Source organism: Saccostrea echinata, unplaced genomic scaffold (assembly GCF_033153115.1).
Source record: "Saccostrea echinata isolate AGI-Se365-2 ecotype Australia unplaced genomic scaffold, CSIRO_AGI_Sech_v1 ptg000008l, whole genome shotgun sequence".
NCBI classification, from domain to species: domain Eukaryota; kingdom Metazoa; phylum Mollusca; class Bivalvia; order Ostreida; family Ostreidae; genus Saccostrea; species Saccostrea echinata.
In genome coordinates, this window is record NW_026889757.1 from 10,329,617 (window position 1) to 10,341,363 (window position 11,747).

An 11,747-nucleotide genomic window follows, 5' to 3' on the forward strand; every position below is an offset into this window, starting at 1 on the left:
GATAGAACCCTGCGTTCTAGACGTTTGGAGGGATTAAAATATATATACGACGACAATTGTCAAATCAATACAATTGATTTAATCAACGCTGGTATAGAAAAGGCATCCAAAATTCCAAAAGAGAACCTTAGAAATCAACGTGGTGTAGATGACACCACCGATGACGGAAAAATAGCCTTTGTTGTGACCCACGAAACAGAAATATCCTTATAAAAGCTTAAAGAATTTACCCAATTTTAGAACAATCGGAAAATATGAAAAGTTTAATACAACCAAATGATATTATCAATAGTCGGCGATAGGCAACCAATCTTTAAAAAATGTTAACCAAGGACCGTTTTACTACAAAGGAGGTGTAATGAGAGATAGGTAAACACATCTGTCCGGAATCAGTACTTACATGGTAACAATACACAATACAAAATACACAATGATGTCATCACTATTATGATGTCATCACGATTAAGACGCCATAGCCAGGAATGTACACAACACATTACATGTCACACAATTAAGTTAATTGTTATAGTATTTATAACATCCTCAGCAGGGCATGATGTTTTAAATTTGAAGATAATGAACAGATAAACATGTATAAACACAATTAATTTTGCTATAGATTATTTCTCAATTACAGTTCAATAATAAATAAAATATAATTTTGATACAGGTCCTGAGGTAGTACGACCATTGCTAGTTTTTAATATGGCAGAACGAGAATAGTGATCCTTGCTTTCCAAAAGTTTTTTCATTATTCCTAGCTTCCAGTTTACTCTTGGATAAATGTCGTAAATCTAGACCGCGTCTGCAAATTTTAAGGTTTTGTTTTTCGAGGCAACGATGGTATTCACGTAGACTTGTTAAATATTCCCATTTCCATCGTTGATGTAAATCAGCAAGAGGATTTTGTTTTCAGACAAAGGTTTTCACCCATTGGTTTTTGTTCTTTTCCTCATCATGATCTTCCTCCGGGCCACAAAAGTATTCTGGAAATGTCCTTTGTTGCCTTTGTTGAACAAAACATAACACGAAACTCTGAGTAGTTTTTGTAGACTGCTGAATCGTGATATGTTTATGATATTGCGGACTCCAGGAATGATGAAGTTCTTTGACCCAACCTCCGGATATTTTTTGTCTGTATATGTTGTCAAAGCAGAGGTCCTTAAGATTTCCCACTGAGGATATTTGGATGTTTCTGTTAATCATGTAGGACCATTCATCCAAAGAATGTTAGCTTTAAATTGTTTGTAAGAAATTCCCCTTGTTTGAAGATCTGCGGGATTGGAGATAGTTGGAATGTTTTTAGATGTATGTCGTTTTGTTGATTCTTTAATCACTGCATTTCTATTGGTGATGAATTGATTCATTGATTCCTTAGATTGAAGCCAATGAAGGACAATTTGACTGTCACACCATAAGGTTGTTGATTTCACGTTCAAAATGCCTTTTAGGTACTTGGCTAATCTGCCTCCAGTTACTGCTTCCATTAACTCTAGAAGAGGTAAGGTTTTAGGTTTAATAGGTGCGACTCGGTTTTTTGCCATTATTAAATGTGATGTATTTTTTGTCAGAAGGTCTGCAAAGGCCCCATAAGCTCTCTTACTGGCATCTGTGAATATATGTAGATTAGGAGCTGTACACTCTGTGGCTGAGTGTACACATAGAAACCTTGGTTTTTGTGGTAGATGACAATTCAAATTCCTTAGCAAGTTCACACAGTTTCTCCTGGTAATTGTTTGCAAGTTTTTTCATCTCAGGCAACATTTTCTTGCCAAATATCCTGCATCAGTAGTTTTGGCTCTAATGGTAATAGGACTCAAAATTTCTAGTGGGTCGAAAATCTTGGGTGATTGGCTGACAACTTCTCTTTTTATTCCAAGTTTTCTATTGATGTCTATATCAAGTCTTGGAAAGGAAATGCAGTCTATTTTTGGATCCCATCTCAATCCTAGAATTTTTTTAATGTTGTCACTGTCAAGCACCCCATCTTCAGCTGCTATGTGGCATAATTTTATGTTGTTCGAATTTCAACTTCTTAGATTGAATTCAGCCTCTGCTAGGAGAACACGAGAGGGTTTGAAAAATTCCAAAAGTGAATTTTCATCCTTAAAACGTTGTACAATAATTTGGAACAATTCTCTTTGAGTTTCACATGGATTTCTTTTAAAATGTGTTTCCAAGGTTTTGTTGAGAAGGAATGATGAGCAAGTTGCTTCAAATAATACGACTTTGAATCGATAGGTAGAAATCCCAGCATCTGGATTTGTGTAATCTGTAAACCCAAAACATCTTGTCATGTGGCGGTCCTTTTCATGAAGTCTGATTTGTAAATGTCGGTTGACACAGCATATTGTATTGCTCCAAAGCGTGTTAAAATAGTTGGAATTTCATTGAGTTGTGGAGAGTGAGATTCAAGGCGGTCATTTAGGCTTAGACTTCCAGGTTGTTTACAGCTGCAGTCATATACTATTCGAATCGGTGTTGTTCTTGAATCCTTTTTACTAGATGGACGGGAATGTAATGTACTTGTTGTTTGGGTGTGTCCTCTTGCTCTACTTTCTCAATAAATCCACATTTTTCCTGCTCCTTAATAATACTGTTGTACGTCTTTAACATATCTGGATCTCGAAATAAACGACAAAGTACATTCTTTGTGCGTTCCAGTGCAATTGTTTCATTTGAAGGTAAATCACAGACTTCTTCTTTCCATGGTAACTTTGCTGTGTATTGACCATTTTCAAAGGTTACACACTTCTGATCCTTAATTGGAAAATCAGTTGGTTTTTCCAAGCTTTCCATGTCTTCTATTTTTCAGTACTTTTCTAAATTTAATTCTTCTTGTCGATGATAAGAGAGGATGTTGTAAGACGCAAAGTGATTGTGTTTTGCACTTGAGTATGTTGGTCCTGAGAGTAGATATCCTATTTGAGAACTTACAGTAGTTGGTCCATCTCACCGTATGATGTCATTTCCAACAATGTCCCGTAGTGATCAACGTCGATAATTAAAGAAACATCAAATGTCGATCCATCATAGGAATTTACTAACTTCAAATGTTTTAGGTAAGGGAGTTTCCTGATTGGTACTTCTTGGCTGCAATACCTGGTACGACAACTACATAAATCTGAATTTTTTAGCCAGAATCTGCAATCAGAAATAAAGTTGAGGTTTTCAAAGTCCGCATCATTTCTTCCTCACCAAATGCTGCAAACATCAGAGTTTCAGCTCCAGTTTGTTTCAGGTTCAGATTTTGTGATATTTCTTCTGTAATGAATGACCTCTGTGATCCCTCATCAAATAAGAAAGTTGTGTCCCTGACTGTTTCTCCGTTGGTAACATTGGTTGTCGCTGTTTTAAGTATTGTTGGAATATTGTCATTGAAGATGTGTGTAGAGTTATTGAAGAAAGGATAACATTCTTGTACTTCGTTGATGACTGGATATTTTCAGATGTGACAGGAAGTGTTGATTCATGTATTGTTTCCCTTGTGTCATTGCATAAGTAAGTATGGTGGAGTTTCCCACACTTTTTGCAGTTTGTCTTTGAAAGATAGTCCTTGACTCGATGTGATCCAAGACAATTGAAGCATAGTGACTTCTGCTTTACTATTATTTTCTTTTGTTCACTGGTTAAGGTGCAGTCGCCTACCATGTGATTTTTATCATCACAGAATACACTGGATTTACTTTGGTTCTCGTGTCCATCTCGGGTTTCAGACTTAGGCTTGGGTTGGAAAAATTGCTGTCTCCTGTTGTTAATTGGCTTTCTTTTAAATGCCTTTGTATGAAAATTTGCTGTTCTCTGAAATGTCGAGTCCCTAGAATACCAGTTTGCATCAGTGTTTGATCCAGCTTCAAGAATTGACACCTCATGTCGTAAGGCTTTCTGAAGATCACCAAGTCCAGTCATCGCTTACATAAGTTCTGTCTTGGTTTTGATGGTAGTTTTCTCAAAACTACTGGTACCAAGAAGCTTCCATAGCACTCTTCAGTCTGGTTCAGGGTTTCTAATCCACGGACATACATTTCCATTTTGTCATAAAATTCCCTCAAACGGTGTGGGAATCAACTTGTTCAGGTGGGTCTAGTAATGCTTGCACATAAATTCGAGTAATCTTTTGTGGCTTACCATACCTCTCCTTCAGTAGACCAATAGCCTTGGCATAATTGTCATTGGTAAGAGCTAATCTTTCCACGACAAGTAAATTTTTCCTCGCCAACGAGCAGTGATTTCAAATAATTGAACTTCTTAACATCACTTAAACTGATATTTTCATGAATCCCCTAATTAAACGAATCCAAAAATGATTGCCATTCTAATTTGTTTCCATTGAACGTTGATAAGGATAACTTAAGTAGCTTGTGGTTGGAAACAGCAGATAAACTCCCTGACGGCATTGACACAGGGAAATGTTCATGTACAGGTGGGATAGCATAACTAGGGATTGTTGTATGATCAGATGAAATTAGATTTATTTCATGAAGATTTAATGCAGTACTTTCATTATTTGACTTAAGAAAATCTTTCTCTCCAGTTGCATTTGAAAATTTTTTGTCAATGAACTCTTTAAAATGCCTCAGTCTAATGTCTAACTCTGTATTATACTCATCTGTCAATGTAATTCCTTATTTAAACCAGACGTGTTTATGAGGCCCCCGTATGGCAGCATATGGCAAAGCTGAAAGTTTCTCAAATGCGAGTCAAACCCAAAGGTCTAGGTCAAAATTTTTTTTAAAAATGTTGATACTCAAAGAGAGGTCTCATCACAAGGAATACACATGTGAAAAATAAAATCCCTATCACCAACAGTTCAATAGTTATAATCAAGGTTAAAGTTTTTCAAATATAGTTAAAACTCCAAGGTCAAAGGGTCATAATTGTAGGCACCCATTGAAAGGCCTTGTCACAAGAAAAGGCCTTGTGAAATATGAAAGCCCTAGCAAAAAGTTATGGCCAAGGTTAAAGTTTTTAAAAAGTGAGTCAAAATTTAAGGTCTAGGTCAAAAATTGTTGGTACCCTTAGGGAGGTCTTATCACAAGAAATATACATGTTTAATATGAAAACCTAGCTCTATTCATTCAGAATTTATGGCCAAGGTTAATGTGTTTTTTTTAATTGGATCAAACTCCATGGTCAAGAGGTCAAAAAGTTGGTGCCCAAACTAAGGTCTTGTCACAAGGAATACACGTGTGAAATATGAAAGCCATAGCTCTAATCATTCAAAACTTATGCACAAGGTTTACGTTTTTGTGGACAAACAGAGAATTAGATATCGTGCTGTGTGACTTATTTCAACAGTGTCCTTTAAAGCCATCATTTCGTAAGTCATATATTTAAGTCAGATGCTGACTGACGTTTTTGATACAAATTGTTAGGCCATTATTTACACACTGAGTTGTCGACGGATTTTTCTGTTAATTACCAATTATACAAGGGGCACACAGCGGGTGTGATCTGTCGGCAGGGGATGCTCACTCTTCCATGGCATCTGATCCCACCTCTGGTGTTTTTGGAGGTCCGTGTTTGCTCTGCTCCCGATTTGTATTGTTTTAATGAACTTTGAGCTTGAATACTGTTCGTTATCTCCATATTTCATTACTTTTCATTTAATGACAAATAAGAAGTCGATATGCAGTTTCCAAATATTATTCTACATTTTGCTGTACATACTGTGTATCGGAAAAATTCGAAATTGTTTTGTTTTACTTATAATTATTTCTATTATCTGCTTCAACTTAAGGGAAAATAACAAAAGAACTGCAACACTCTCTTTAGACCCCCAATACACACGGCTATTAATAAATTTATATTTCTGATTTTAGTCCTGCTTTTTAAGAAGATTTTTGAAACAGTTTTTTATTCATATGAAGCGGAGTTTATTCAGGGGCTTATACATGAGAGGAGTAAGACATTTGCTATGGCCTTCAGCTCGACATTTAAATATATCGACGACGTAATATCAGTAAGCAATATTTACTTCTGTTCATAAGTCCACTCGATGTGTCCCAGTGAGCTTGAGGTGATGGATGCCACAGCGTCTGACACATCTTTTTCATATTTGGATGATTTGCTAGAAAAAAAGATAACTAATGGTAACCTAACAGCAAAACTTGATGAAAAACTTCCTTACTTGTGTAGCAATGTGCCCTTGTCACCTGCATATGGGTTTGGGTCTTGTTGGTTGGATATGCGATAGCATACTCCAAGTACGAACAATTTATGAAGCGAGGCAGACTGTTGACAGGCAAGTTGATGGGACAAGGCTGATATGATGTTTGAAGACATCATTTCGCAAGTTCTGATGTCGGTGCAATGGCCTTGTCAGCAAATGCGGTCTATCATGCTGACTGACTTTTTTTCATACGAATTGTTAGTTAGGCCATTATGTAAACATTGAGTTTTCTGCTAGCTTTTCCCGTTTGCCCAGTCATGATACTGAGCACATGGCGGATGTGACTGGTCGACAGAGAATGTTTATTTTTCCATGGCACCTGATTCCACCTCTGATGTTTTTAGAGGTCCGTGTTTGCTCTGCTCCCAATTAGTGTTGCTTCAATGGACTTTTGAGCTTGATTACTGTTTGCTATCTCCATATTTCATTTCTCTAGAGGTCACGGTAGCCTAGTGGTAGGGCGCTTGATTCGTGATCAGGAGACCCGGTTTCGATTCCTGTTCGCCGCGCCGCGTCAAGACGTAAACATATATAGTGACTGTTCCTTCGCCAAGCGCCCGGCACTAGAAGAGAAAGTCACGGGTGTTTCGGATGAGGCCTTAAAAACGGAGGTCCCATGTCACAGTAGGCGTTGGCACGATAAAAAAAACCACCACTGCTCAATTGCCTATATATAGGTCTTAATTTGAAGCCCTTCACCGGCATTCGTGACGTCTCTATGTGAGTGAAAAATTCCCCAATTGGACGTCATATAACATACAATCAGTCAATCAATCATTTCTTTAAATGTTTTGAACCATGTAAAATTTTAAAGTCTATTGTGGCTTACCTTAGACATGGGTCATAATTACACAAACTCGAATCTTTTCTACATTAAGATGTATCTTTTGATTGTATTTTAAAATAACTACTAGTGATTGCAGTCCATCTGTAATTCAAAGAAGACTTTACGTTATGTTCCTATTTATTACTGTGTTAGACTTCGATTCCATTTTGTGACCTTGCCCTAGCTTTAGAATTATCATATAGGGACAAATCTTCTTCTCAAAAACAGGAAATATATAATTTTGCTTATAAAGGCTTATAAAAATGTAAGCATTCCACTGGAGTGAGGATTTAATTTTGTTCAAAACATGATTCCAGGTAACCCTACGATTTTTAAACATGGCTTTAAGCCTCCGTATATTTAAGATACCTAAGATCATGCAATTTGATAAGTTGATGATTTTATTTATCTATTAATTCATTTGTAGGAAAGTTTGGTGACTCACTGAGCGTTGAACCTTTGGTCTCGTATTGACTTAGCATTTAAGCGAAACTCTCTCTCTCTCTCTCATTTTTATTCTTCTACACTACTATTATGTTCTATTTCCTTTTAATCTGACCCGGTAATGCTGAGAGCAGTCGTAGTGAGGTTAACGCGATAAAAGTCATGACGGCGACATGAACAGGTTAGCATAACCATGACCCATGTCCTCGTACGTCTCTGTGAAAGCATTTTACACTTATGGCAATTTTACCCTTTAAAACAATTTTTAAAAAACGACAATTGTGACAAACAAACATGTTTTGAGATATTAATTTTATAATTGATATATAATTATTTATTGGAAAAAATAAAAATCAGTGTATACCACAGCACTGAGAATTTTAAACACAGCCACCAAAACACTTAGTTTGACACCTTAGATTAATTTTATAATCAACAATTGCTCCAAATTTTAAAAATGTCAATTGACTCTCACGAATTACGAACGTTTTCTTTAAAAGTGTGTTCTCCAAAACCAATGGCTAGAATAAAGTAAATACTGAACATTGATTATCCCTGGTGATATCCCTGGGTTCCCTTTTGGATACTCATTAATGACGAAAATTTAAGGGAGAACGAATATCATACAAATACATCATTTTGATGAGGTCAATACCTAGATAAATAGACCTCAGAGAAAGCATATCGACCGAGCACAAAGAGTTTTCTCCAGGGTGTATGTATCTAGCGACTGTACCAAACTAAAGGGCTATATTTTTATATATATTTGTTTTATTATTTTTTATGTCATTTAATGAAAATATCTAAAATCCATGGTTTTACGCCTTACTCGTGAATTGTGATGTCAAAGGTAGCTAAAATATCTGTTTTTAGAAAGATCTAGTTAAAATTGAACATAGTGACGTCATCGCTATCGATTGGACACCAGGTTTATAATTTTTTTTTAAAGCTAAGAATAAAAGCACCCAGTTCCTAAGATGCTTATATGCTTATAAAGGAAAATAATAATGACTAGAATTATTTTTCTCTGTAAACTCTTATTTGCAGCTCTAAGATTGTCTCAAACTCGGTCACATGACATTATAACAACATATCGACTTGTGTTACTTTTTAAAGATTCTGGAAAAAGCATATTGACTTAATGTTTCTAAATAGAAACAATCTTCTGTAAAGAACTATGGTGACCTCACTATAGTAAGATACATCAGTATCTAAAAACTGTTATTTCCATTCCTGTTTTTAATTTTGATGTAGTGGGTATAATATGCATCTACACTATATTATAAACACAGATGTTTAATGTATTTATCATAAATTGAAGCAAAAAGTTAAACAAAATTACCTTTTTGGTTTGGTACATTCCCTAAATTACTTTTTCAGTAAAAAGAAAAGGCAGTAACATTAAAACAGCTTAGTACTTTATTTTGATCTCTAGTTTCTATGTGCTAAAAAATACGCATAATTATTATTTTATTTATTTATTTTTTCGATCTATTTCTTTAAAAAATAATATATACTATCATGAAGTCAATCCATAGACATATCGACTTTACAGAAAAGTCGCACTTTGTGCTCGGTCGATACTCTTTTCTGTGTGAAATTCCAATACTTTGTTTATGAAAACTTACCGGTCTTGTAGAGTAGTCTTTCTCCTCTAAAATCTTTCTCCCCGAAAAACTGGCTCTAGTGCAGAATAACCGCCCCCCCCCAACCCCCCCCCCCCGGAAAAGCTCTTATGAGTAGAATTTTCTCCGCAGAAAAAAAATCTAGAGTAGAGTTTCCCCTACGGAAATTCCATATCAGATTCAGTTTTCCTAGGGAAATCCTAGTCTGTATAATAGTTATAGAGTGTCATTTCCCCCAGTGAAATATCGTGTCTGTACTTATATATTATATAGAGTGGGAAGGGGGAAACACATTGTTACAAGTGTTCCTTCTATAATTTTCCCACAGCAGACAATTTTAATGAATCTTCAGAAAAATAATTATCGAAAAGTCAAATTATGCATTCATCATTTAAATTTTCAAAATGGCGACCAGTTCCAATGAAACATACGAAGTATGAAATTGAAAATTTTTAATTTGTTTTTTCAGTAACTGTCCAACCTGTTCATATTCCTTTTTTCTCTGTCAAACTGATTTTAAAAAGAAAATAATCAAAATTATGGTACAATGTAATAATTTTTTAACTGTAGCCATGGAAACAAAAAAGGAGGAATATTATTTTTGATATAATATTCTCCAATTTTATTTCAAACTACATGTACATTGTATTGATGTGTAAGCGTCTCTCTGAGTTTCTCGGATTAAATACACAGGCACTTGTTTCGGTAATAAATTTTTAACCCATGTTATTATTATACTATGGGTTAAAAATTTATTACCGAAACAAGTGCCTGTGATTAAATATCCAAAATAGCTGCGCTTGCCATAAAACTAAAAATGGGCCAATATCTGAAAAATTGAAATTTTGGAAAACTTTAAGAGAGTATTTGCTCTCTGCTTTTTAATTCAATATTACATCAAGAGATCAAGGGCACATACTTATTAAATGGCTTGCAAGAGCAGTGTTTCTTGTATTGTTTTGTTTTGGTGTTTAGGTTTTTTTCGTTCGAAATATAAATCGATTCAAATACTCACAAAATTGTATATGGAACCCATAAATAACATAAATGCTAGAATTTTCTCACATACAATTTGTAAAAAGCACAGATCCATAGATAAAATATTGGACCTTTGAGGGCAAACAAATTATTCAATTTCTAAAAGTGACCTGATAAACATTTTAAAATTCTTAAACAAACAGGTACCACTGTGTCAAGAGATCGAGATTTTTTTCCCGATTTTTTGAGTGACTAATTTTACAATTGCGTATGAGTTAAAATTGACTCTGGATTGAGACACACAGATTTGAGCTATGAAATATGAAAATAACGAACAGTAATCATTCTAAGTCCATTGAAAAAATACAAATTGGAGAAGAGAAAACATGGACCTCTAAAAACATCAGAGATGGGATCAGGTGCCATTAAGGAGTAAACATCCCTTGTCGAGTGGTCACACCTGCCGCGTGCTCCTTGTCATGATCGGGCGAACGGAAAAATCCGTAGACAATTCAGTGTGAAAATAATGGCCTAAAAATAGGTATGAAAAAACATCAGTCAATTAATATTCGACTTAATGATATATTGTATTTACTAACAAGGTCATTGTACCGAACATAGAATTTGCGAAATGTTACCTTTAAACGACACTGTTGATATTCTTGTTTCGTCAACTTATTTGTCAATAGTTTATCTCTTTTTAAAATTGCTCGTACTTAGAGCATGCTCTTGCGTATTGAATCAACTTGAAAACTACATTACGTGATTGTATACATTTTAAGATTTCACACTTAATTTGAACAATTTCTTGAGTAAAAAACATTCATATTTCCATTTAAAAAATCAATTTCTTTCAAACATTTAGTCAAAATATTGTCGATGAAAGATGGAGATAGCGAACAGTATTCAAGCTCAAAATCCATCAAAACAATACAAATCGGGAGCAAGGTAAACACTGACCTCCCAAACATGAGTGGGATCAGGTGCCATGGAGGAGTGAGCATCCCCTGTCAAACGGTCACACCCGCCATGTGCACCTTGTCATGATCGGGAAATAACGGAAACATCCATCGACAATTCAGATGTAAATAATGGCCTTAAAATTAGTATGAAAAACTCAGTCAGCATATGACTTAATGATAGATTGTACTTGCTGACAAGGTCATTGTATGGACCATAGGACTTATGAAATGATGACTTTAAACGAGACTGTTGAAATTCTTGTTTCATCAACTTGTTTGTCTATAACTTACCATGTTTTAAAAATTGTTTATACAAAAAGCATGCTAATGCGTATTGAACCAACTGATAGCATTGAAAAAATAGAGGAAATCCTACTCTGAGAAAGAAATATGGGGAAATTTTGCTCTTGTGTGAGATTTCCCATCGGGGTCGAGGGAGGGAGGGGAGTCCTACTCTAGAGTATAAAATCTGGGGTGAAAGCCGAAAATGGGGGAAATCCTACTCTAGAACATTGGTATTATAATACAGGTATTAATGTGACAGGATATTTGGTGTCCTACTTTTGTATCAGATCATTCGTACAATTTAAAGTTTTCCTTGCAAGATCTTGAGCAAAGCGACATGGTTGCCTCTTTATACGAAGATTTTCAAAAGACAAATGAAAAATGCGTACAGTGTTTGGTCATATACACATGTACATACAATTCAGGTCAAATTCTATAACATGTTAGGTGTACAA